The sequence below is a fragment of the Bombina bombina genome, chromosome 3, assembly GCF_027579735.1.
Source record: "Bombina bombina isolate aBomBom1 chromosome 3, aBomBom1.pri, whole genome shotgun sequence".
Taxonomy (NCBI): Eukaryota; Metazoa; Chordata; class Amphibia; order Anura; family Bombinatoridae; genus Bombina; species Bombina bombina.
In genome coordinates this window covers 492,094,885-492,122,605 of record NC_069501.1, presented here as the reverse complement: position 1 = coordinate 492,122,605, position 27,721 = coordinate 492,094,885, and positions in this window count along the sequence as shown.

Below are 27,721 nucleotides of genomic sequence, written 5' to 3'. Positions count from 1 at the left end.
TAATAATATCAAAAGTATATGCAGCAGATGCTGACTTCAAGCCTGGCGCCTTATTTAAGACACCCAGAGACCAGCCTCAGTGATATGCAAGCATCTAGGCTTGATACTTTACATTTACATTTATGCAGGCTTGTGCACTTAATTTCCTCCATAATAAGGAGTAAAGATACGGAGGATAATTATTTTTTAAATGGTTTTTAAAAAAAAAAAAATTCCAGTAATGTCATTTATAATCTCATAAAGAAAAGCAATCATGCTACAAATGATATTTTAAGTTACTGAATTTTATTATATTTTAGGCAAGCAATAATATAGGTACATTGCAGATTAAAATAAGTAATTTCACTTGAACTCACTGCCCTGCTAAAGCAAGACATATACATTTTTTGCTATTCAACAAGACCTCTCTATTGAAGGGGACTTGAACTCACAACCTTAGCAATAACATTTTTATCCACTAATGTTACAAGTCATTTGAAGGATTTCAAGAATAAGATCTATAATTACTATTTACAAGGCTGAAAACATGACAAGAAATGACACCCCCAGCTTTGTATCCACTAAAATCTTAAAGTTACATGAATTTAAAAAATGTTCTTTCATGCTTCAGAGAGACAGCCCTAACTGTTCATTAATAAAAGGGGTCCTATTATAAAGCCAGCCCTGACTTTTCAATAATAACAAGGGGTCCTATTATAGAGCCAGCCCTGACGGTTCAGTAATAATGAGAGGTCCTATTATAGAGCCAGCCCTGACTGTTCAGTAATAATGAGAGGTCCTATTATAGAGCCAGCTCTGACTGTTCAGTAATAACAAGGGGTCCTATTATAGAGCTAGCTCTGACTGTTCAGTAATAATTAAGGGGTCATATTATAGAGCCAGCTCTGACTGTTCAGTAATAACAAGGGGTCCTATTCTAGTGCCAGCCCTAACTGTTCAGTAATAACAAGGGGTCCTATTATAGAGCCAGCTCTGACTGTTCAGTAATAACAAGGGGTCCTATTATAGAGCCAGCTCTGACTGTTCAGTAATAACAAGGGGTCCTATTATAGAGCCAGCTCTGACTGTTCAGTCCTATTATAGAGTCAGCCCTGACTGTTCATTAATAAAAAGGGGTCATATTATAGAGCCAGCCCTGACTGTTTAGAAATAATGATGTTGCGAACTTAAAAATTTTGGTTCGCGAACGGCGGACTCGAACTTCCGGTATTGTTCGCGAACCGGTGAACCGCCATTGACTTCAATAGGAGTCTGCTTTTAACCCATAAAGGGCCTAAATCACCTAACATTCCTAAATTGTTTGCAATAACGTGCTTTATGTTGTATCGATCAGGTAGTGTAAGGGTTACGCCCGCTTCACAGTGACAGACCAAACTCCAAGTGTAACGCACCACAAACAACCGCAAACAGTCCATTTGCACAACCACGAGATAGATAGATTTGATAGATAGATACATAGATTACATAGCTCAATCGATGCAATATACATATGATCGATACAAATTACATAGATCAATAGATGCAATATACATTTGATAGATACGAAGTACATCGATCAATAGATGCAATGTCCATTTGATAGATACGAATGTTATCGATCCAAAGATGCAATATGCATTTGATAGATATGAATTACATCAATCAAAAGATGTAATATACATTATATAGATACAAATTACATTGATCAATATATGAAATATACATTTGATAGATACGTTTGATAGTTAGATCGATTTGATAGATAAATAGATAGATTTGAAAGATATATAATTTCCCTGACAGAGTATAACAATAAGACATGCGGTCTGGGACCCGTGGTGTATTAAGTAGTACTATTCTTAGCAGTTTACTACAACCTGTTACTCCACCTATCGGGGGAGGTCTATATGGCCTGCATTTTTTGAACAGGGAGATGGAAGAAGATGATTGGTCTGTCCTCCTACTTCAAATTTGTCAAAACCGCAAGTGGCTGTCTCAAAACAGTCCGGAAACGAGATAGATAGATAGGGTAGATAGATATACATAGATTGATAGTTAGATAGAATCGATAGAAGATAAATAGATAGATTTGTTAGATATATAATTACCCTGACAAAGTATAATAATTAAACATGCGGTCTGCGACCCAGGGTAAGTAGGTTGTGTTAAGTAGTACTATTCTTAGAACTTTCAGCCCTGTAATTCCTCCTATCGGGGGAGGTCTATATGGCCTGCATGATTACCATGACAAAGTATAACAAGACACGCGGTCTGAGACCCATGGTAAATAGGTTGTGTTAAGTAAAACTTTTCTTAGCAGTTTAATCCCTCTTACTCCCCCTTTCGGGGGAGGTCTATATGGCCTGAATGATTAGCCTGACAAAGTATAACAACAAAACATGCGGTGTGGGACCCATGGTAACTAGGTTGTGTTAAGTAGAACTATTCTTAGAACTTTAATCCCTGTTACTCCCCCTATGAAGGGATGTCTATATGGCCTGCATGATTACCCTGACAAAGTATAATAACAAAACATGCGGTCTGGGACCCATGGTAACTAGGTTGTGTTAAGTAGTACTATTCTTAGCACTTTCATCCCTGTAACTCCTCCTATCGGGGGAGGTCTATATGGCCTGCCTGATTACCCTGACAAAATATAATAATAAGACATGCGGTCTGGGACCCATGGTAACTAGGTTGTGTTAAGTAAAACTTTTCTTAGCAGTTTAATCCCTCTTACGTCCCCTTTCGGTTGAGGTCTATATGGCCTGCATGATTACCCTGACAAAGTATAACAACAAAACATGCGGTGTGGGACCCATGGTAACTAGGTTGTGTTAAGTAGTACTATTCTTAGAACTTTAATCCCTGTTACTCCCCCTATGAAGGGAGGTCTATATGGCCTGCATGATTACCCTGACAAAGTATAATAACAAAACATGCGGTCTGGGACCCATGGTAACTAGGTTGTGTTAAGTAGTACTATTCTTAGCACTTTCATCCCTGTAACTCCTCCTATCGGGGGAGGTCTATATGGCTTGCATGATTACCCTGACAAAATATAACAACAAGACATGCTTGCTGGGACCCATGGTAACTAGGTTGTGTTAAGTAAAACTTTTCTTAGCAGTTTAATCCCTCTTACTCCCCCTTTTGGTGGAGGTCTATATGGCCTTCATGATTACCCTGACAAAGTATAACAACAAAACATGCGGTGTGGGACCCATGGTAACTAGGTTGTGTTAAGTAGTACTATTCTTAGAACTGTAATCCCTGTTACTCCCCCTATCAAGGGAGGTCTATATGGCCTGCATGATTATCCTGGCAAAATATAACAACAAGACATGCGGTCTGGGATTGGAACCACTGTTAACTAGGTTGTGTTAAGTTTTACTATTCTTAGCACTTTAATCCCTGTTACTCCCCCTATCGGGGGAGGTCTATATGGCCTGCCTGATTATCCTGAAAAAATCTAACAACAAGACATGCGGTCTGGGAACCACTGTTAATGTTAACTAGGTTGTGTTAAGTTGTACTATTCTTAGCACTTTAATCCCTGTTACTCCCCCTATCAAGGGAGGTCTATATGGCCTGCATGATTAACCTGACAAAGTATAACAACAAAACATGCGTTCTGGGACCCATGGTAACTATGTTGTGTTAAGTAGTACTATTCTTAGCATTTTTATCCCTGTAACTCCCCCTATCGGGGGAGGTCTATATGGCCTGCATGATTACCCTGACAAAGTATAACAACCAAACATGCGGTCTGGGACCCATGGTGGTACTGGTATAACTAGGTTTTCTTAAGTATTACTATTCTTCACAGTTTAATCCCTGTGATTGGTCTGTCCTCCTACTTCAAATTTGTCAAAAACACAAGTGGCTGTCTCAAAACAGTCCGGACAGAAGAGAGATAAATAGGATAGATAGATATACATAGATTGATAGTTAGATAGAATTGATAGAAGATAAATAGAATGATACATTTGTTAGATATATAACTACCCTGACAAAGTATAATAATTAAACATGCGGCCTGGGACCCATGGTAACTAGGTTGTGTAAAGTAGTACTATTCTTAGCACTTTCATCCCTGTAACTCCTCCTATCGGGGGAGGTCTATATGGCCTGCATGATTACCATGACAAAGTATAACAACAAGACACGCGGTCTGGGACCCATGGTAACTAGGTTGTGTTAAGTAGTACTTTTCTATGCACTTTAATCCCTGTTACTCCCCCTATCGGGGGAGGTCTATATGGCCTGCATGATTACCTTACCAAAATATAACAATAAGACATGCGGTCTGGGAACTAGTGTTAACTAGTTTGTGTTAAGTTGTACTATTCTTAGCACTTTAATCCCTGTTACTCCCCCTATCAAGGGAGGTCTATATGGCCTGCATGATTACCCTGACAAAGTATAACAACCAAAGATGCGGTCTGGGACCCATGGTGGTTCTGGTATAACTAGGTTTTCTTAAGTATTACTATTCTTAGCAGTTTAATCCCTGTGATTGGTCTGTCCTCCTACTTCAAATTTGTCAAAAACACAATTGGCTGTCTCAAAACAGTCCGGACACAAGATAGATAGATAGGATAGATAGATATACATAGATTGATAGTTAGATAGAATCGATAGAAGATAAATAGATAGATTTGTTAGATATATAATTACCCTGACAAAGTATAATAATTAAACATGCGGTCTGGAACCCATGGTAACTAGGTTGTGTTAAGTAGTACTATTCTTAGCACTTTCATCCCTGTAACTCCTCCTATCGGGGGAGGTGTATATGGCCTGCATGATTACCCTGACAAAGTATAACAACAAGACACGCGGACTGGGACCCATGGTAACTAGGTTGTGTTAAGTAGTACTTTTCTTAGCACTTTAATCCCTGTTACTCCCCCTATCGGGGGAGGTCTATATGGCCTGCCTGATTACCCTGACAAAATATAATAATAAGACATGTGGTCTGGGACCCATGGTAACTAGGTTGTGTTTTAAGTAGTACTATTCTTAGCACTTTAATCCCTGTAACTCCCCCTATCGGGGGAGGTCTATACGGCCTGCATGATTACCCTTACAAAATATAATAATAAGACATATGCTCTGAGACCCATGGTTAGGTTGTGATAAGTAGTACTGTTCTTAGCATTTTAATACCTGTTACTCACCCTATCGGGGGAGGTCTATATGGCCTGCATGATTACCCTTACAAAATATAATAATAAGACATATGCTCTGGGACCCATGGTAAGGTTGTGTTAAGTAGTACTATTCTTAGCAATTTAATACCTGTTACTCACCCTATCGGGGGAGGTCTATATGGCCTGCCTGATTACCCTGACAAAATATAATAATAAGACATGCGGTCTGGGACCCATGGTAACTAGGTTGTGTTTTAAGTAGTACTATTCTTAGCACTTTAATCCCTGTAACCCCCCTATCGGGGGAGGTCTATAGGAGGAGGTCTATACGGCCTGCATGATTACCCTTACAAAATATAATAATAAGACATATGCTCTGGGACCCATGGTAAGGTTGTGTTAAGTAGTACTGTTCTTAGCATTTTAATACCTGTTACTCACCCTATCGGGGGAGGTCTATATGGCCTGTCAAGGTATTTGAAATATTATTAAATAATATATAGAGGTATATTTGTCTTTATTTAATAGATCTGTGGATATGAACATGGTCTGTAGACAAAGGTTTGTTCCTAAGAGATCTCCCACATTCATTATGTAAAATTATGCTGAACACACAGGGGGAGACAATGGAACATTTGGCCTGCCAAATTTCAGAACAGTCACTTAGAGGAATGTTGGGGGAAGTAATTTTGAAAGGAAATGGAAACTAACACAGTTTCAGGATACAGCAAATATATGGATTTCCTCCAAGAGAAATGCCGATCCGTCTGAAGAAATGTGAGAGATACAAACATTCTTCAAAGGAACTGATAATTGGCACAGACTTGTTGAGTGACTCAGGCTGTTTGGATGATAACATCAGAATACACGTAACACAGACGTTGTGTCGGGGGTTAGAATAACACAGTGAAGACAAATGACTTACATTATGATTTCAAAGCAACTGTATATGTTTTAATGGACATGAGATGTGTGTGTGTATATATATATATATATATATATATATATATATATATATATATATATATATATATATGATATATATATATGTGTATGTTTTGAAAGCATGAATATCTTAGCCTCTGTGTGTTTAAGAACATGAATAGATGTTTATGGACCTGAAGAGAAGTGATTATTAACATTTATTTTTATTTCAGATCTACATAGACAGGATTCACTTGGAATACAGTACAATACTGAATTAAAAATAAGCTATTATTCACATATAAATGCCAGGATACCGATAACATTGTAATGCATTTTAAACTAATAATTAGCAGTATTAAATTACCTAAATAAAATAAAATGTTAATAATATAACATATTTGGTATCAGAATAATCAGAAAAAAAAATAACCTAATATTAACCATCTGTAATTGGGGTTATATATGATTAATGCAGAGAGTGTGATCTGATTAAATAACCATTTTATGAAAGAAATTTTTTTTTTTAACTTGCTTAAAAATGTTAGAGATGGTCTTGTTGTATTTGTTTGTTTGTACGTCTGCTGCCACCTGGTGTTATGTTGCGAGAACTACAGCCAGAAGGTTCTCTCTGGTTGTTAAAAATGAAATTTCCAAGGGCCAATCCGATTTAGACTTCCCAGATAACCAATGGGAAGGTCAGCTCCCGCAGGGCCACCCACAATTTACCAGTGATGGGAAAACCAAATAAAAAGTGAATGCAATGGAGAGAAAGACACAGATTTTCTGCTGAAGCTAAAACTTGTAACTGGTTCCTGCTGGACGCGAGATACCACTTTACTTGAGCAAAGCTAATCTACCCTTCTCATTGATTGCGATATACACTTATTGGTGATCTGAGGTAAAATAATTCCTACCAAGAAATATTGGATATCGACTGCTTTTTACTTTGGTAACGTATTCAAGGTTTTGTAAGATAAGTTATATGCATAGTTAATTTGTATTTAATAGATTTAAAGAAACAGTGTGTTTTAGTTAGCATTTCACAGCCTATATATATATTGTTTAAATCTGTGTCTGATTGGCTAAGTAACTCATCTATACAAGTTCTGATATTGTCAGTTAATTTTGTATTAGGATAAATTGAAATTAAATAGCAGAATATATATTATCCTATTGTTTTATAAACACTGTTTAGAATTGTATTGCTTGGATGTTAAAGGTTTTTAGTCCCATTGTGTTAAATAATTAAAAGGCTGAATTGTGAAGGTATATTTTTCTGGGTTTTGTAAGAAGGATAGCATATCTTAAGAGTTGGTTTTAACGCATATAAATTTTGTTTCATTTCCTTTTATTGCAAATATACTTCAATATGTTTATGGATATTAACTAAATAAAAGAATTCAGGTATTTATATTAATTGTATGGTCTAGTAGATGCATTGTTAATTAGGGTTTCTATTTTTTTTTATTTTATTGTGTTTGCAACCCTGCCATAAACTTATATATTATTTGGATAGCACTACTAAGATTTTCATAAATATACTGACATAATAATTGGAGGCACTTTTTCTGAGATTTATTAATATTCCATCATAATTGATATAATATATTTGTAAGTAAATAGAAATTATTATAAAAGAGAAAAAAAAAAAATTCATATTTCGATATTAATATTTTGAAGATATAATTTTTTTTGAAGAGTTGAAATATTAATTTTCATATTTCGAGATTGACATTAATATCTTGAAATATTATTAAAGATTAATTTTGAAAAATTAATAAAAATATTAATTTTTCATATTTTAAAATTAATCAAAAATATTGATTTTTCATATTTTCAAAGTTAATCAAAAATATTAATTTTTCATATTTCGGAATATTAATTTTTCATATTTCAAAATTAATAATATTTTTTTTTTTTTTTTGAAATATAAAATTTTTCCTTCTCTCTTTTTATTGGCAAAAATTGTATTAGCGTTTTAGTTTAACTAAGTACTAAACCAATATAATAATGTCTGTAGCCAGAAGTGACTCATTTAATTCTATACATAGCAATGAAATTGGTCCCATAACCATACCTATTACTAAAGGTCAGGTCCTTAAGAAAGATATCTTAAGTTACCTTAAAGGGAAGTTTAATATTGCGGGTGAATTAAATGATTTTATGGATATGCTTGAAACTAGGGCTAAAAATATTACCGTTAATAATAATATGTGGAATGAAGAGAATGAATTCTTCCAGGAATTATTAATGATTAATCAATGCAAAGCTCCCATAAAGCGAGACGAACTAATACTAAAATCCTGGCCCCTTTTAATATGCATAATTGACGAAATGTCGTTTTGTGTCACAGACAAACGATTGCAAATACAGGAGCTAGAAAATAGTATTCGTTCCTCGCGCAGACGCGAAGAGGGTTTAAAAATAGCCAAAAATAAAATGGATGAATTTGCCCAAAACCTAGCCACCTTAGATAAGCACAATATGGACTTAATCGCGCAGATACAAGATTTAAATAAACAGCTTGCGCAAAGCCAGAGAGAATTAAGCGATTTAAAAAGGTCATATCGCCATAATGAAAACCCCTATATTAGCAGTGAGAATAATACAGATAATGCTAACTCCTTTAGCGAACGCGTAAGGGACGAGGTATGAAAATATATAGAACAACATAGACAAATGACCCCTAACGGGTCAGAAGTAGATTTCCCAAATAGACAATCCCCTCAGGATGTAAATCCAGAGGACAGCTGTAGCGCAGCTGATGCGGGGGAGGGAAACTCTAACAGAGAATCCCAAAATAAGTCTGATAAAGTCTATGATTCCCATAAAATAATCACCTTCGTACAACGCGCAGTACCTATATTCTCCAATAAGGGAACAACATCTGTAATTGATCATTTACAGGCTTTTGAAAATGCGTTAGCTATAATGAATGTTACAAGTGAGAAATTGAAAATTGAATTTCTGCCTTGGGTATTTGACAGTAAGCATCACAAATTCTTTGCTTCACTAAAGGATATGAATATTCATTCCTGGAATGGGGTAAAACAACAATGCAGAAAAGAATTCGGGCAATATCGCACTAAAACTGCCGCGAAAATAGCGGTATATGGTTTAAAGTGTCGTGCGAATCAGAGTCCAGTCGAATTCCTTTCTGTATTGAAAAATGCGTACAGTATGGCTGAAGATAATCCCAGATTTGATGGCTCAGAATTTGTAAATTTATTTTTTGAAGCATTGCCTACACCCATCAAAATCAACTTAGCTAGAGATTTTGATGAGGACTGCTCATTGGAATGGCTGATCAAAGAGAGTACAAAATTATACTCTATTCAGCAGTCCAGTGAGCAGGGGGTTAAAAAGGAGTCAAAACCCAAAATTGTGGCAGAAACTAGGGTGTCACCTAGCCCCCTCAATTTGGAGTCTAACAAGAGGACTTATGCAGAGGTGGCCAGTCAAAACAGGCCATCTCCACAGAGGTTTAATTCTGCCCCTCCCCCTACACAGGTTGAGGTGCAGGGAGACTATAACCAAAGTGGGGGACATAATCAGGTGAATAATTACTCACAAAGAGAATACTCACCAAATAATTGGTATCCGCGCAAGGGTAGATACAATAGACGGCGAAGATATTCTCAGGGTAACCAGACACCCCAGGTATATAATGCTTCCCAAAATATTAATACTGAACAAGCTGAACCCCAGGGGCAACCATGCCAGAATAGAAATAGTGGCCCTGATTCTGAGGGAACCCAATGGTCCAGGAATCAGTACAATGGGGCACCAAGAGATAGGCCCAGGGGTAGAGGTAACTTGTACAATCAGGTAGATATGCTGTTTACCCAATTAAATCGGTTGAGCGAACAAATCGCTAATATGAGTCAAAAATCTACGGCTCAGCAACCGAACAATACTTTTTTAGGGGTACAGCCAGTGGTCAGCAGTGGACCACAGGCACAGTCATAAATACTGCAGTATCACCTGAAGGGGAGGGGAGAGATATACAAAATGTAGTAATAAATATCAATGATACTAATCATGTTATCTCCCCACAGACCGGAAACGGACAAATTAGCTGTGACAATGAGCGACATCAGCCGGAAAAAGTTAACAAATCTCTTCCTTTGCAGCTCTCTCTTAACCTTGTTTCCACAGATGCAGTACAAAAGAATCCAGCCGACCCTGTCATAGAGGAAACAGGTAGGTATGAAGCTTCTTCTGCATCGGAAAGCATGGCAAACTCAGGTAATACGTGGCGAAGCCCACAAATGTATGAGAATGCAAATTTTATGTGTGAAATGATAGAAACTGCAGGAAGATATTATGTACTAGTTGAGCTGCAAGATTCAGTCTCCAACCCTATCAGGGGATTAATTGACACTGGGTCACAGGCAACTATCTTATCCCACAGATACTACACACAGCTAAATGAGCTAACACCCCACAAACCTAAAATAAAAGAATTTGACGGTTCTCTGATAGGTGTTGGGGGTGATTCCCTAAAAGTCTACGGTATTGCCTGGTTAAAATTTAAATTGGGGAACAGGGTCATAAGACACCCTGTCATTATAGTGGATCTGCCAACTGATCGTTTAATTATTGGTAGTGATCTCCTGAAGCGATTAAGCACCATAATTGATTGCATAAATAATGTAATTTGGTCGCAAGTTAAACGGCCTATCAATTATGAAAAATCTGGTACATCTCGCACCCGACACAGCTGTCACGTGGTGGAAGAGAAACCAGATGCTGTGGAGATTCATTTCAGGAATAACTCTACACCTGAAATCACTATTCTACAAATAGATGATCAGACTCCTTTTAGTGGCTCTGATGGTAATACTTTTAAAATATCGCCTGGAAAGATAGCGAATATCTCCCTAGATGGCGATATATTAACCATATCACTCCACAAGGGGGATCCTAAAATCCCTAAAGGGGGAGACCATGCTCAATACCTCACAGGGATTGAGAGAGTTAAAGAGGATCTATTTATCCCTATACAAGTACATGACCTTGGTAAAACCAAGTATGCTAAAATAAACTTAAAACAGGAAGCTAGCTATATAAGCGAAGGTTTATTAGAGCAAATAGCTGAACCTAAAGTGATTAAATATCTTTCTCCCCAAGACCACTGTGTCAACGGCCTGGATGACAGGTCTGAAAGCTATAACATCACAGCTAAGTGCTTATTATCTATCTCTCTTGGTAATAAGTCAGTGAAGCACCTGTTTTTAGTTTTAAATACTCCCCATAATCAAATATACATTGGCAATGATATCTTACATAGATATGCCATACAAATAGATCTGATTAATTCTTGCCTCTGGAGCAGGTTAAAGGGGGACCCTGAAGTATTTCAGGATGAAAATGCAGCCCTGAAATCAAACCAGCAATTGCCATATGCTGTGAATATGCAGGTATCTAGCGATGTTATAATTCCTGCTGGGGCTGATAAATTTCTGTTACCCTTACAGGTAAAGAGAGGTCAGAAATTAAAAACTTCTGAAACACTGATTTGCCTCTCCCATAGAATACAAAATCTGGGTGTCACAGTAACCTACACTCCTATGGTGAATATTGGAACTGTTCCAATACATATTATTGTGCATAACATGACCCCACAGGATATAACATTATCCAAGGGAACTACCTTAGGATATGCACTGGAATCAAGTTATTACACTTTTGGATTCCAGAATAATGTAATTGGGCTAATACCTGAAGGATACCTAACTGAAGAACAATTAATAGAACAATCCTTTGCATCTATGCCAGAGGGTCTATTTAATATTCAGTCTATTTATCCCTTCAGCTCAGAGGAAGGCATCTGTAAAATTGAAGAAGCCTCTCTAGTGTTTGATCAGCCAATCAAACAGCAAGATTACCCCAATACCCAGAGTCATGGGAGCAATGTAAATTATAATCAAGGGGATCTCACCTCTAGACTGGAAGAAGCCTATGAAATAGGACAGCCTGAAATCTTTCCAGGATTTCAGCAAATAGTCGAAGAGCAAATATCCTTAGCTAATGGCTGTTCCAGCGATGATGAACGCCAACAGCTGCGAGAACTCCTAATGGAATACAAGGATATTTTCGCTAAGGACTCTTATGACTGTGGTACCACAGACTTGCACATTGCAAGAATACAAACAGATCCTAATGCGCCACCTGTATTTGTCAAACAATACAGACTTCCCTTAGCCTCATATGATTCTCTTGCAGAGATCATAAGGAATTTGGAAGAAAGAGGTATTATCAGACAGGTGCACAGCTCTTACAATAATCCTATTCTAGGTGTCCTTAAGCCCAATGGACAATGGCGTTTGTGTGCTGACTTAAGACAGCTAAACAAACGAGTATACATGTCTGGCTGGCCTGTACCATACATTGACCAGTGCCTAGCACAAATGCAGGGATCCAAAATATTCACTGCCATTGATTGTGCACAGGGATATTGGACCATAAAGGTACATGAGGAGGACCAGTATAAGCTGGCATTCTCTTTCCAAAAGGTCCAATATGCATTCCAGAGACTTCCATTTGGATACATAAATTCTGGACATGAATTTGCTGTATTCATGCATAAGGCTATGCCTGACGCACTGGAAAGGGGGACCTTATCTTATGTTGATGATGTTTTAATCAAAAGCACCGACTTTGAAAAACACATCACAGAACTTAAACATGTCCTCAGCCAACTTAAAAGGGCAGGTGTCAAATTATCCCTGCAAAAAGCTCAATGGTGCCGCACTCGTGTAAACTTCTTGGGACATGAAGTTACCTCTGACGGATTAAATCCCCAGAAGAAAAAGGTGGAAGCTATAGTGAATTCTAAAAACCCGACTAACTTAAAGGAATTGAGATCATTCCTGGGTATGACGAATTATTCTCGCAAATTCATTGATAATTATGCGGAATTAACTAAACCACTACTACTTCTTCTGAAGAAAGATGTGAAATGGCACTGGAGTGAGTCTCAAGAGACAGCCATCAGAGAGCTGAAGAGAAAACTCACTCAAGCACCTTGCTTAGCATACCCTGAAGGTGGCAAACCTTTCTTCTTAGAGACAGGTTACACAGATATAAGCATGAGTGCTGTGTTATACCAAAAGCATGATAATTTGAACAAAGCCATTGCTTATGCGAGCAAAAATCTATCCCCAGTAGAAATAAAATTTAGCGATTGCGAAAAAGCCCTCTTATCTACTGTATGGGCTCTACAAAATTTCCGCAGCTATATACAGGGCGAGAAAATTATTGTGGAAACGGCCCACCAGCCTTTGCTATATTTGCAAAGTGAGAGAATAAGAGATGGGAATTTGTCTAATAGCCGCATAACAGCGTGGACTCTTTCCTTACAAGGCTGGCCCTTAGAAATTCGCTACAAGCAGAATAAAAAGAATCCAGTCGCACAAGGGCTTGCTGAGCTCCACGACTGTACTGCTAGAGATCCTGGGGAAGAATTATCAGAAGATGATTTTCTGGAAGAACAATTGCTTTCCCCATATAAAATGTACAATGAGGACCATTGTCAAACATTACCTTGGGTATATGTTGATGGTTGTTCTTACCATGCCACTATTGATAATGAGCGCAGATTAGTCGCTGGCATTGGTATAACGGGGGCAAATGGATTCCCAAATATATCTGTAGGTTTCAACATTGGACCAAGATCCAGTCAAGTTGCAGAACTAACTGCTGTTTTCAAAACCATTGAAATGGCTATTGAACATGGTATTCATGAATTTGTGATCATAACTGACTCAAATTATGTGCGTGACAGTTTTGTTGAATACCTGCCAACTTGGAAAAGAAATGGCATGCAGAAAAGCAATAACAAACCAGTCAAGCATGGCAAGTTGTTCTGCGAGATTGATAATCTGGTAGTATCCAATGATTTAACCATACACTGGAAAAAGACCAAGGGTCATTCCAGAGTTCTAGGTCCTGATAAGGAAAGCAATGACCTTGCGGATTCATTAGCCAAACAAGGAGCCATAACTGGAGAACTCCTTAATATTGACCATTTAATGGGTGCAATTCAGGTAGAAGCCATTACCAGAAACCAGGCAAAACAACAGAGTGAGCCTAACTTGGTACAATGGAGTCAGGATTCTCCTAGTGAGGACCTGATCACTAGTCAAAAAGAAGACCCCATTGTAGGCATCTTCTATAAACACATAGAAGATCCTGAAAGCAACCCCATCTCAAAAGATGATTGTATTGGCAAAGAAGATCTGAGAATCTTAATAAAATCTAAATCACAATTCAAATTACAGGATGGTTTGTTAATTAGAACCTCCAAAACTGGCATCCAGCAGTGGGTAGTACCCACCAAGTTCAGAGGTCTAATGCTTCAACATGCCCATGATGCTCCCACATCTGGTCATCGTGGTGCCAAACTCACGTATGAAATATTACGTGATTATGCTTTTTGGCCACACATGTTGAAAGATGTTCAAACCTACTGTCAAGGGTGTTTAATCTGTCCACAGTTCCAACCCACTGCACCAACGCATAGAGCGCCATTGCAGAAAAGGGGGATGGTAATGCCATGGTCAGATATACAAATTGATTTTATTGGCCCGGTAACAAGATCATCAAGAGGTAACAAATACATGTTAACCGTAACATGCCTGTTCACTAAATGGGTAGAGTGCATTAGTGCACCTAACAATAGTGCTGAAACATGTGCAGCATTGCTCATCAACCATGTATTTTCCAGATTTGGTTTGCCCCAAAGAATCGAATCAGATCGGGGGACCCACTTCACTAGCGAAGTAATGACAAAAATGTGGAAAATACTAGGGGTTAAAAGAAAGCTCCATATTGCTTATAGAGCTGCCTCAAGTGGTGGTGTAGAGCGTTACAACCAGTCTATTGTTAAAATCCTCAAAAAGTTTGTGAGTGAAACAGGTAAAGACTGGGATGTAAAACTACCTCTAGTCTTAATGGCATTAAGAGCAACTCCAAGTAGTGCTACCAAGATGTCACCTTTTGAACTGATGACTGGTAGAAGAATGGTTCTACCTCAGCATCTGCTGTACCGTACATCAGACCAAAACTTGATAAACGCTGCCAATACACATCAATATGTGGAAAACCTAAGAAAGCACCTGCAATATGCCTTTGCATTTGCTCAAAGGAATTTAGAAAGAGCCGCAACTGCCACTAAGACCTATTATGATCTCAAAACATCCAAAAAGGAATATGAAATAAATGATAAAGTTTATCTTTATAACTTTGGAAGAGATCAGGTTAGGGAGAAGAAATTTCTTCCCTCATGGAAAGGTCCTTTCGTCATTACTGACAAAATATCTCCAGTGGCCTATAAAATACGGATCCCCAAAAATGAAAGTTTCATAGATAAATGGGTCCATATCAATCAATTGCGAGCGTGTCATCCCAGATCCCAACTACAAGTCATAGAGGGAGAATGAAGTGTCATATCCCCAAATGAACTAAAGACATACTATAGTTTAAAGATGCCTAACTGATAAACATGAAGGTTCAAAATTGACAGACTATCTACATAGAAGACTGTCCATGATGTGTACGGTCAACATCCTCACCAAATACCACTAACTTTGATCCTATTCAAATACATGTGTCCTACATATTTTTGAATTGGAAAGGGGGATTTATGTCAAGGTATTTGAAATATTATTAAATAATATATAGAGGTATATTTGTCTTTATTTAATAGATCTGTGGATATGAACATGGTCTGTAGACAAATGTTTGTTCCTAAGAGATCTCCCACATTCATTATGTAAAATTATGCTGAACACACAGGGGGAGACAATGGAACATTTGGCCTGCCAAATTTCAGAACAGTCACTTAGAGGAATGTTGGGGGAAGTAATTTTGAAAGGAAATGGAAACTAACACAGTTTCAGGATACAGCAAATATATGGATTTCCTCCAAGAGAAATGCCGATCCGTCTGAAGAAATGTGAGAGATACAAACATTCTTCAAAGGAACTGATAATTGGCACAGACTTGTTGAGTGACTCAGGCTGTTTGGATGATAACATCAGAATACACGTAACACAGACGTTGTGTCGGGGGTTAGAATAACACAGTGAAGACAAATGACTTACATTATGATTTCAAAGCAACTGTATATGTTTTAATGGACATGAGATGTGTGTGTGTATATATATATATATATATATATATATATATGATATATATATATGTGTATGTTTTGAAAGCATGAATATCTTAGCCTCTGTGTGTTTAAGAACATGAATAGATGTTTATGGACCTGAAGAGAAGTGATTATTAACATTTATTTTTATTTCAGATCTACATAGACAGGATTCACTTGGAATACAGTACAATACTGAATTAAAAATAAGCTATTATTCACATATAAATGCCAGGATACCGATAACATTGTAATGCATTTTAAACTAATAATTAGCAGTATTAAATTACCTAAATAAAATAAAATGTTAATAATATAACATATTTGGTATCAGAATAATCAGAAAAAAAAATAACCTAATATTAACCATCTGTAATTGGGGTTATATATGATTAATGCAGAGAGTGTGATCTGATTAAATAACCATTTTATGAAAGAAATTTTTTTTTTAACTTGCTTAAAAATGTTAGAGATGGTCTTGTTGTATTTGTTTGTTTGTACGTCTGCTGCCACCTGGTGTTATGTTGCGAGAACTACAGCCAGAAGGTTCTCTCTGGTTGTTAAAAATGAAATTTCCAAGGGCCAATCCGATTTAGACTTCCCAGATAACCAATGGGAAGGTCAGCTCCCGCAGGGCCACCCACAATTTACCAGTGATGGGAAAACCAAATAAAAAGTGAATGCAATGGAGAGAAAGACACAGATTTTCTGCTGAAGCTAAAACTTGTAACTGGTTCCTGCTGGACGCGAGATACCACTTTACTTGAGCAAAGCTAATCTACCCTTCTCATTGATTGCGATATACACTTATTGGTGATCTGAGGTAAAATAATTCCTACCAAGAAATATTGGATATCGACTGCTTTTTACTTTGGTAACGTATTCAAGGTTTTGTAAGATAAGTTATATGCATAGTTAATTTGTATTTAATAGATTTAAAGAAACAGTGTGTTTTAGTTAGCATTTCACAGCCTATATATATATTGTTTAAATCTGTGTCTGATTGGCTAAGTAACTCATCTATACAAGTTCTGATATTGTCAGTTAATTTTGTATTAGGATAAATTGAAATTAAATAGCAGAATATATATTATCCTATTGTTTTATAAACACTGTTTAGAATTGTATTGCTTGGATGTTAAAGGTTTTTAGTCCCATTGTGTTAAATAATTAAAAGGCTGAATTGTGAAGGTATATTTTTCTGGGTTTTGTAAGAAGGATAGCATATCTTAAGAGTTGGTTTTAACGCATATAAATTTTGTTTCATTTCCTTTTATTGCAAATATACTTCAATATGTTTATGGATATTAACTAAATAAAAGAATTCAGGTATTTATATTAATTGTATGGTCTAGTAGATGCATTGTTAATTAGGGTTTCTATTTTTTTTTATTTTATTGTGTTTGCAACCCTGCCATAAACTTATATATTATTTGGATAGCACTACTAAGATTTTCATAAATATACTGACAGGCCTGCATGATTACCCTTACAAAATATAATAATAAGACATATGCTCTGGGACCCATGGTAAGGTTGTGTTAAGTAGTACTGTTCTTAGCATTTTAATACCTGTTACTCACCCTATCGGGGGAGGTCTATATGGCCTGCCTGATTACCCTTACAAAATATAATAACAAGACATGCGGTCTGGGACCCATGGTAACTAGGTTGTGATAAGTAGTACTGTTCTTATTAGTTTAATACCTGTTACAACACCTAATGGTGGGAGGTCTATATGGCCTGCATGATTAGCCGCACCAAACAAAAAACAAGAAATGCGGTCTTCGACTAAGACCCATGGCTAACTCGGTTGTGTAAAGTAGTACTATTCTTAGCACTTTCATCCCTGTTACTTCCAGGCCTCTCGGGGGAGGTCTACATGGCCATCATGATTAGCCTAACAAAGTACCACAATAAAACCTGGGCTCTTGAAACCCTGTTAATTAGGTTTATTTCAGTAGTACTGTTCTTATTAGTTTAATACCTGTTACAACACCTAATGGTGGGAGGTCTATATGGCCTGCATGATTAGCCGCACCAAACAAAAAAAAAAGACATGCAGTCTTGGACTAAGACCCATGGCTAACTCGGTTGTGTAAAGTAGTACTATTCTTAGCACTTTCATCCCTGTTACTTCCAGGCCTCTCGGGGGAGGTCTACATGGCCATCATGATTAGCCTAACAAAGTACAACAATAAAACCTGGGCTCTTGAAACCCTGTTAATTAGGTTTATTTCAGTAGTACTGTTCTTATTAGTTTAATACCTGTTAGAACACCTAATGGTGGGAGGTCTATATGACCTGCATGATTAGCCGCACCAAACAAAAAAACAAGACATGCGGTCTTGGACTAAGACCCATGGCTAACTCGGTTGTGTAAAGTAGTACTATTCTTAGCACTTTCATCCCTGTTACTTCCAGGCCTCTCGGGGGAGGTCTACATGGCCATCATGATTAGCCTAACAAAGTACAACAATAAAACCTGGGCTCTTGAAACCCTGTTAATTAGGTTTATTTCAGTAGTACTGTTCTTATTAGTTTAATACCTGTTACAACACCTAATGGTGGGAGGTCTATATGGCCTGCATGATTAGCCGCACCAAACAAAAAAAAAAGACATGCGGTCTTGGACTAAGACCCATGGCTAACTCGGTTGTGTAAAGTAGTACTATTCTTAGCACTTTCATCCCTGTTACTTCCAGGCCTCTCGGGGGAGGTCTACATGGCCATCATGATTAGCCTAACAAAGTACAACAATAAAACCTGGGCTCTTGAAACCCTGTTAATTAGGTTTATTTCAGTAGTACTGTTCTTATTAGTTTAATACCTGTTAGAACATCTAATGGTGGGAGGTCTATATGACCTGCATGATTAGCCGCACCAAACAAAAAAACAAGACATGCGGTCTTGGACTAAGACCCATGGCTAACTCGGTTGTGTAAAGTAGTACTATTCTTAGCACTTTCATCCCTGTTACTTCCAGGCCTCTCGGGGGAGGTCTACATGGCCATCATGATTAGCCTAACAAAGTACCACAATAAAACCTGGGCTCTTGAAACCCTGTTAATTAGGTTTATTTCGGTAGTACTGTTCTTATTAGTTTAATACCTGTTACAACACCTAATGGTGGGAGGTCTATATGGCCTGCATGATTAGCCGCACCAAACAAAAAAACAAGAAATGCGGTCTTGGACTAAGACCCATGGCTAACTCGGTTGTGTAAAGTAGTACTATTCTTAGCACTTTCATCCCTGTTACTTCCAGGCCTCTCGGGGGAGGTCTACATGGCCATCATGATTAGCCTAGCAAAGTACAACAATAAAACCTGGGCTCTTGAAACCCTGTTAATTAGGTTTATTTTGGTAGTACTGTTCTTATAAGTTTAATACCTGTTACAACACCTAATGGTGGGAGGTCTATATGGCCTGCATGATTAGCCGCACCAAACAAAAAAACAAGAAATTCGGTCTTGGACTAAGACCCATGGCTAACTCGGTTGTGTAAAGTAGTACTATTCTTAGCACTTTCATCCCTGTTACTTCCAGGCCTCTCGGGGGAGGTCTACATGGCCATCATGATTAGCCTAACAAAGTACAACAATAAAACCTGGGCTCTTGAAACCCTGTTAATTAGGTTTATTTCAGTAGTACTGTTCTTATTAGTTTAATACCTGTTACAACACCTAATGGTGGGAGGTCTATATGGCCTGCATTATTAGCCGCACCAAACAAAGAAAAAAGACATGCGGTCTTGGACTAAGACCCATGGCTAACTCGGTTGTGTAAAGTAGTACTATTCTTAGCACTTTCATCCCTGTTACTTCCAGGCCTCTCGGGGGAGGTCTACATGGCCATCATGATTAGCCTAACAAAGTACAACAATAAAACCTGGGCTCTTGAAATCCTGTTAATTAGGTTTATTTCAGTAGTACTGTTCTTATTAGTTTAATACCTGTTAGAACATCTAATGGTGGGAGGTCTATATGACCTGCATGATTAGCCGCACCAAACAAAAAAACAAGACATGCGGTCTTGGACTAAGACCCATGGCTAACTCGGTTGTGTAAAGTAGTACTATTCTTAGCACTTTCATCCCTGTTACTTCCAGGCCTCTCGGGGGAGGTCTACATGGCCATCATGATTAGCCTAACAAAGTACCACAATAAAACCTGGGCTCTTGAAACCCTGTTAATTAGGTTTATTTCGGTAGTACTGTTCTTATTAGTTTAATACCTGTTACAACACCTAATGGTGGGAGGTCTATATGGCCTGCTTGATTAGTCGCACCAAATAAAACAACAAGACATGCGTTCTTGGACGCAACTAAGAACTAACTTGGTTGTGTAAAGTAGTACTATACTTAGCACTTTCATCCCTGTTACTTCCAGACCTCTCGGGGGAGGTCTACATGGCCATCATGATTACCCTCACCAAAATATAACAACAAGACGTGCGGTAAGGGAACCATGGTAAGGTTACTTCCTTTTGCACAATCAAGTATACCAGTTGCAGACAGAGGTTCTGACCCTGCATTATGGCTGCACCTCTCCCTAAAAGAGGCATCCGTTACAGAGTCTGTGGGCATGTATGCAAAGAGCTGTCCTGCCTAAAAGGAGCAGCAAGGCAGTACAGGTCGTTCTCCTTTAGCCGTTTTATACAATAACCCACGACCCTCAACAGCCACAACAACATGAAACACCACATATGCCATCCTTTTGAACAATAGAGTACAGGTACGGCATTGATTTTAGAAACCCGGAGATAATTTTTAGGAACCGGGAAATTGAACAAAAAAAATGATTGGACACCCAGTACAATTCGTTCTCCTTCACCCTTTTTATAAGAGGGTCCAGGACCCTCAACAGAAACAACAGCAGGAAAGAGTACATATGGCATCCTTTTGGACAATAGAGTACAGGTACGGCATTGATTTTAGAAACCCGGAGATAATTTTTAGGAACCGGGAAATTGAACAAAAAAAATGATTGGACACCCAGTACAATTCGTTCTCCTTCAGCCTTTTTATAAGAGGGTCCAGGACCCTCAACAGAAACAGCAGCAGGAAAGAGTACATATGGCATCCTTTTGGACAATAGAGTACAGGTACGTCATTGATTTTAGAAACCCGGAGATAATTTTTAGGAACCGGGAAATTGAACAAAAAAAATGATTGGACACCCAGTACAATTCGTTCTCCTTCAGCCTTTTTATAAGAGGGTCCAGGACCGTCAACAGAAACAACAGCAGAAAAGAGTACATATGGCATCCTTTTGAACAATAGAGTACAGGTACGGCATTGATTTTAGAAACCCGAAGATAATTTTTAGGAACCGAAAAATTGAAAAAAAAAAATGATTGGACACCCAGTACAATTCGTTCTCCTTCAGCCTTTTTATGAGAGGGTCCAGGCCCCTCAACAGAAACAACAGCAGGAAAGAGGACATATGGCATCCTTTTGAACAATAGAGTACAGGTACGGCATTGATTTTAGAAACCCGGAGATAATTTTTAGGAACCGGGAAATTGAACAAAAAAAAATTATTGGACACCCAGTACAATTCGTTCTCCTTCACCCTTTTTATAAGAGGGTCCAGGACCCTCAACAGAAACAACAGCAGGAAAGAGTACATATGGCATCCTTTTGAACAATAGAGTACAGGTACGGCATTGATTTTAGAAACCCGGAGATAATTTTTAGGAACCGGGAAATTGAACAAAAAAAATGATTGGACACCCAGTACAATTCGTTCTCCTTCACCCTTTTTATAAGAGGGTCCAGGACCCTCAACTGAAACAACAGCAGGAAAGAGGACATATGGCATCCTTTTGAACAATAGAGTACAGGTACGGCATTGATTTTAGAAACCCGGAGTTCATTTTTAGGAACCAGGAAATTGAACAAAAAAAATTATTGGACACCCAGTACAATTCGTTCTCCTTCACCCTTTTTATAAGAGGGACCAGGACCCTCAACTGAAACAACAGCAGGAAAGAGGACATATGGCATCCTTTTGAACAATAGAGTACAGGTACGGCATTGATTTTAGAAACCCGGAGTTAATTTTTAGGAACCGGGAAATTGAACAAAAAACCATGCTTGGACACCCAGTACAGGTCATTCTCCTTCAGCCTTTTTATAAGAGGGTCCAGGACCCTCAACAGAAACAACAGCAGGAAACACCACATATGCCATCCTTTTGCACAATAGAGTACAGGTATGGCATCCATTTTAGAAACCCGGAGATAATTTTTAGGAACCGGGAGATGGAAAAAGATGCTTGGACAACCAGTACACTTTGTTCTTCTTCAGCCTTTTTAGACGAGGGTCCCGGACCCTCAACAGAAACAACAGCATGAAACACCACATATGCCACCCTTTTGCAAAATCGAGAACAGGTATGGCATTGATTTGAGGAACCCGGAGATAATTTAGAGGAACCGGGAATATTGGACAAAAAACGTGCTTGGACACCCAGTACAGGTCGTTCTCCTTCAGCCTTTTTATACGATGTTCCACAACCCAAAACAGGCACAACAGCATGAAACACCACATATGCCATCCTTTTACACAATCGAGTACAGGTATGGCATTGATTTGAGGAACCCGGAGATAATTTAGAGGAACCAGGAATATTGAACAAAAAACGTGCTTGGACACCCAGTACAGGTCGTTCTCCTTCAGCATTTTTATAAGATGGCCCACGACCCTCAACAGGCACAACAGCATGAAACACCACATATGCCATCCTTTTGCACAATAGACTACAGGTATGGCATAGATGGAACCCGGAGATAATTTAGAGGAACCAAGAGACGGATAAAGATGCTTGGTCAGTCCTCCTCCTTCAAATTTGGGGCACTGCGCGTGCAATCTACTGTGCCACCAGATATGAGTGGTGTGTTAAGTAGTACTATTCTTAACAGTTTAATCACTGTTATGTGCTTTTTTTTTGCTTTGAGTTTTGTAGCCACAGTGCAGCAGCAGAGGCCAGAAAAATTAGGCATGTACAACTGCATGAAAAATTCGGTATTGTTGCAGCCACTGCTGTAGCAGTGGCCAGAAAAATTGATGTTTGTAAAACAGTTAGAAAGTGCCCTTAAACCTTGCGGCTTGAACACTAGTTGTTGGCGGATAAGTCACGCAAGTCATCCTGCATTATAAGAAAAATAAAGCCAGCGTGTGTACCATTTGTAGCCCAAGGGAGCTCATCTCATCATCAGGACTTATTTACTCAAATGTATCGCCCAATGTCAGTCCCTTCGGGATCCATCCCTCATTCATTTTAATAAAGGTGAGATAGTCAAGACTTTTTTCACCTAGGTGACTTCTCTTCTCAGTGACAAAACCTCCTGCTGCACTGAAGGTCCTTTCGGACAGGACACTTGAAGCGGGGCAGTCCAGAAGTTCAATTGCAAATTGGGATAGCTCAGGCCACAGGTCAAGCCTGCACACCTAGTAGTCAAGGGGTCCATCGCTCCTCAGAGTGTCGAGATCCGCAGTTAATGCTAGGTAGTCTGCTACCTGTCGGTTGAGTCTTTCTCTGAGGCTGGATCCCGAAAGGCTCTGGCGATGCATAGGAGTTAAAAAGGTCCGCATGTCCTCCATCAACAGGACGTCAGGAAAGCATCCTGTCCTTGCCGCCGTGGTCGTGGGAGGAGGAGGATTACTTTCATCTCTTCCCCTGTTAGATTCCCGTTGTGCTGTGACATCACGCTGTATAAAGCATAGTTTTTAATTTATTTTTGAAATGCTCCATCCTTTCCGACTTGCGGGAATTTGGTAACATTTCAGGCACTTTATGCTTATACTGGGGGTCTAGTAGCGTGGACACCCAGTACAGGTCGTTCTCCGTCAGTTTTTTTATATGAGGGTCCCTCAACAGGCACGACAGCATGAAAGACCCCATTTGCACAAGGTTGGATGCCGAGATAATCATGTCCCATTCCTCGTCCTCACTGATCTCACTGAGGGTATCTTATTCCCCCCAGCCACATACAACACCACGGGTACCAGAGAGGTGACAACAACGAGCACCCTGGGATGCCTGTTGTGCTTGGTCTTCCTCCTCCTCCTCCTCCTCAAAGCCACATTCCTCCTCTGACTCCTCTTCTTGCGTTGCCGCAGGTCCAGCAAGCGATGCTGATAAGGCTGTTTCTGGTGGTGATGGACACCACAACTCTTCCTCTTCACGCTCATCTATGGCCTGATCCAGCACTCTTCGCAGCGCACGCTCCAGGAAGAAAACAAATGGTATGATGTTGCTGATGGTGCCTTTCGGTGCGACTGACAAGGTTTGTCACCTCCTCAAAAGGATGCATGAGCCTACAGGCATTGCGCATGAGCGTCCAGTAATTTGGCAAAAAAATCCCCAGCTCCCCAGAGGCTATATCTAGCACCCTGGTCATACAAATACTCATTAACAGCTTTTTCTTGTTGGAGCAGGCGGTCGAACATTAGGAGTGTTGAATTCCACCGTGTCGGGCTGTCGCAAATCAAGCGCCTCACTGGCAGGTTTCGACGCTGGATATCGGACAAGTGCGCCATGGCCGTGTAGGAACGCCTGAAATGGCCACACACCTTCCTGGCCTGCTTCAGGACGTCCTGTAAGCCTGGGTATTTATGCACAAAGTGTTGTACAATCAGATTACACACATGTGCCATGCACTGCACATGTGTCAACTTGCCCAATTTCAATGCCGCCACCAAATTACTTCCATTGTCAGAAACAACCTTGCCAATCTCCAGTTGGTGCGGAGTCAGCCACTGATCCACCTGTGTGTTCAGGGCGGTCAGGAGTGCTGGTGCGGTGTGACTCTCCGCTTTCAGGCAAGTCAACCCCAAGACGGCGTGACACTGCCGTATCCGGGATGTGGAATAGTACCTGGGGAGCTGGGGGGGTGCCATTGATGTGGAGCAAGACACAGAAGCAGAAGAGGACTCAGCCGAGGAAGAGGTTATGGAAGAGGATGGAGTAGGAGGAGTAGAGGAGGTAGCAGCAGGCCTGACTGCAAGTCGTGGCGGTGTCACCAACTCTTCTGCAGAGCCACGCATTCCATGCTTGTCAGACGTCAGCAGGTTTACCCAATGCGCAGTGTAGGTGATATACCTGCCCTGACCATTCTTTGCAGACCAGCTATCCGTGGTCATATGGACCCTTGCCCCAACGCTGTATGCCAGACATGCCATTACTTCCTTTCGCACAACAGAGTACAGGTTTGGGATGGCCTTTTGTGAAAAGAAATTTCTGCCAGGTACCTTCCACTGCGGTGTCCCAATAGATACAAATTTTTTGAAAGCATCAGACTCCACCAGCTTGTATGGTAAAAGCTGGCGGGCTAAGAGTTCAGACAAGCCAGCTGTCAGACGCCGGGCAAGGGGGTGACTTTGAGAAATTGGCTTCTTACGCTAAAACATGTCCTTGACAGACACCTGACTGTGGGCAGATGACCAGGAACTGATACGTAAGAGAGACTCAGTGGAGGATGGTTGAGAGGGGGCAAGGAGGACAGCAGTGGTTGACGTGGCTGAAGATGCTGGAGCAGAAGGAGGAGGGCGGATTTGAGTTTGTGTGCTGCTTCTACTCATGTGTTCTTCCCATCGGCGTTTGTGATGGGAGACCATGTGCCTTCGCAAAGCAGTTGTACCTAGGTGGGTGTTGGACTTCCCACGACTCAGTTTCTTTTGGCACAGGTTGCAAATGGCATCGCTGTTGTCAGAGGCAGACACACAAAAAAAATGCCACACTGCTGAGCTCTGCGATGACGGCATTCTGGCAACAGCATGCATTGATGGTCGTCGGCGTGCTGTCTGGCTGACCCCGGGTGCCGATGCATGCTGTCTGACTGTGCCACTAGCTCCTTGCGACGACCTCCCCCTGCTTCCAACTCGTCTCCTCCTCCTCCTCTCTGTCTCCCAATCTGAACTTTCCCCCTCTTCTTCTTCTCTTCTAGCAGGCACCCACAACTAATATGATTGGTGTAACTAGTTGGCAAGTGTGCCTGGCACACATGCTGGCAGGCAGGCAGGCAACTGCAATTCAATGGCACTAGGAGACTGAAGATTCACAGTCAAAAAAGTTATGATTTAAAATATTTTCAATACTGTTACAACAAATGTGATTGGTGGCAGTAGTTGGCTAGTGGGCCTGGCACACATGCTGGCAGGCAGGCAACTGCAATTCAATGGCACTAGGAGACTGATGATTCACAGCTAGTGGGCCTGGCACACACGCTGGCAGGCAGGAGGAAACTGCAATTCAATGGCACTAGCAGACTGATGATTCACAGTCTAAGAATTTTTTATTTTAAATATTTACAATACTGTTACAACTAATATGATTGGTGTAACTAGTTGGCAAGTGGGCCTGGCACACACGCTGGCAGGCAGGCAACTGCAATTCAATGGCACTAGGAGACTGAAGCTTCACAGTCAAAAAAGTTATGATTTAAAATATTTTCAATACTGTTACAACAAATATGATTGGTGGCAGTAGTTGGCTAGTGGGCCTGGCACACACGCTGGCAGGCAGGCAACTGCAATTCAATGGCACTAGGAGACTGATGATTCACAGTCCAAAAAGTTATGATTTAAAATATTTTCAATACTGTTACAACAAATATGATTGGTGGCAGTAGTTGGCTAGTGGGCCTGGCACACATGCTGGCAGGCAGGAAACTGCAATTCAATGGCACTAGCAGACTGATGATTCACAGGCAAAAAATTATTTATTTTAAATATTTACTATACTGTTATAACAAATATGATTGGTGGGAATAGTCGGCAGCAAGTGGACCTGGCACACACGCTGGCAGGCAGGCAACTGCAATTAGATTACACTAGCAGACTGATCTTTCAGAGTCAAAAAATTATTATTTTTAATATTTAAACTACTGTTATAACAAATATGATTGGTGGCACTAGTTGGCAAGTGGGCCTGGCACACACGCTGGCAGGCAGGCAACTGCAATTCAATTGCACTAGCAGGATGATGATTCACAGTCAAAAAAGATTTTATTTTAAATATTTACACTACTGTTATAACAAATATGATTCGTGGCACTAGTTGGAAAGTGGGCCTGGCACACACGCTGGCAGACAGGCAACTGCAATTAAATAACAATAGCAGACTGATGTAACAGTTTATTTTTAAAAAAGTTACAAAAATGTTACAACAGATAGGAGTAATTGCACTCAGGATAGAACTAGGCACAGTATGTGCTGGCAGCCTGACACACAGGCTGGCACTAGTGGTGGCAGGCTGGTCTGTAAACTAAAATTAAATAACACTAGAAGAGAACTGATGTAAAAAAAAAAATGTACACTAATGTTGTTACACCAGATATAAGTGGTGGAAAAAAGAACTATTAATCTGTGTCACACTATATGATGTGGGCCAGAAACACACAGGCCTGATGGAAAAAGAAATGAGATTACACTAGCAAAATTATTTAATTATTTTTTTTTTTAACTTTAAAATAATGTAAAGCAGATATGAGTC